The following is a 1954-nucleotide window of genomic DNA, read 5'->3' on the forward strand; positions in this document are numbered from 1 at the left end:
ATTTGAGCCCTAAACAATAAATGCTAAGGGGTCATAACAGGGGTCAATTTTTTTTAAAATTGACCTCTGCGGTCTCTACCAAATTACTAAAGACAATTTCTGGGCTAAACATTTTAAATTTTACATAAAGGGTATTCAGAGATAGGGCAGCCTTTTAAATCGGTTGGGTCGAAAATTTGAGCTACAAATATATAAATCTATGTATGCATGTTTTCATGCCTAAAACTTTTGACAGAGGCGATAGATGTTCACAAAATCAGTATCGGTTTGAAGCCCGACCCTTCAGACGACAAATACCGAAACATTGGCTAAAAACATTAAAACATTAATTTTTTCGCCCTCAACTGGGCACTTTTCTACAGGGAAGGGTTGCTTTTTCCGCCGATATTTTCAAAAGTCATCCCCTCTTTTCGATTGTCTAGCCTAAATTTAAACCCACGTCACTTCCGGCTTGGCGATGGTCGTAACAGCAAAGGCGTCACGTTTTTTTCACGTTCTTTTCCTCATTCGCGGTACGGGTTCGAGCATGCCTTCCTACTACCACTTTTTCTTTTCGCTCAACACACACCTCACAACACCCGGGCAACGCCGGGCACCCATTCTTGTATATATATATATATATATATATATATATATATATATATATATTTATATATATATAATATGAGCAAACAGTTAATGAAATATGTTAAAAAACACTTTGAAATGAGTTAAAATATATTTAATCTGAAAAGGAAACACTAGATAAATGGATAGTCCATTATATATATATATATATATATATATATATATATATATGTGTATGTATGTGTGTGTGTGTGTGTGTGTGTGTGTGTGTGTGTGTGTGTGTGTGTGTGTTGCCCTCATTTGAAAATACACCAAAGTTCATAACTGTGTTTTCATAACTCTGGATACGTTCCTGTTTTTCTTGGCAATCCACCGATGCAATTAGAGGGTCCTGGCATCCGCCGAATGTTCGCCGAGCTTCAGCCGGCGCATGTAGAAAAAGCTATCCTCCCAGTTTCGGACCCGCAATGACGTTGATACAATTTTTATTAGTTTACCAATTTTTCTAAGTTTTTTTAAGCATTTATATTGTAATATTTTAACTTTAGTTTTATTAATCACCTTCGTTTTATTTATTTATTTTATTTTATTTTATTTTATTTTTTTTACAAGGAAGTCACCGCTTATCAAGGCCCGGGGGATAAGGGTTATTGCTTGTGCAGTAATCAATGGTATAATATCGTAGTAATCGCTAGTAATGGAGATCTGATAAAGTGTCTTACTTAAGGGGGCGGTTTATCAGGAATTTGTTTATGTTGGACTTGAAGACATCCAAGATGTAGTCAGGTGGGAAAGAGGCAAACGGAAGAGAGTTCCACAGGCGTGCACTTCTAAGAAAGATACTTTGTTCGTGGAATCTACATTTTGATTTAGGCACAGATGAAGAGTGGGGAAAATTACTGACAGTTGTTTCAGCTAGACGGGTGTTTATCGTGAAAATTAGTCATTATCTTAAAATAATAATTATAACATTAAGTTCATCATGCCAATCCCAGTTTAATTTCTCATGTATTTTAAACTTTATATTTCGATTAAATTTATTTGACTTCATCTTAGTCTGCTCGTCTATACCTTGCAGTTATTTTATGTTAGATATTTTCCTCTTTGGACATATTATTCCAAATATTAGCGTTTACCTCCAAAGGTCAGCGTGCATTATTTAGGGAAATAAGAGTAAAACATATAAGCATATTTCTAATGTATAAAAAACAAATTATATTCTTTTAAAAATATTGAATATCTCATAGGTCGAATAGTAATGTTTATTTTACATATTGTGTATTATTGAAAAAAATCCACCAGGAACAGGAAGAGTATGCAGGTTGAAGGTAACATTGCATCGTCGGGATAGGTGCGTGATCTTTGAAAGAGAGTACTGAAACTAATA

This window comes from Euprymna scolopes, chromosome 36 (assembly GCF_053919585.1).
Source record: "Euprymna scolopes isolate OS-2025 chromosome 36, ASM5391958v1, whole genome shotgun sequence".
Classification (NCBI taxonomy): Eukaryota; Metazoa; Mollusca; class Cephalopoda; order Sepiida; family Sepiolidae; genus Euprymna; species Euprymna scolopes.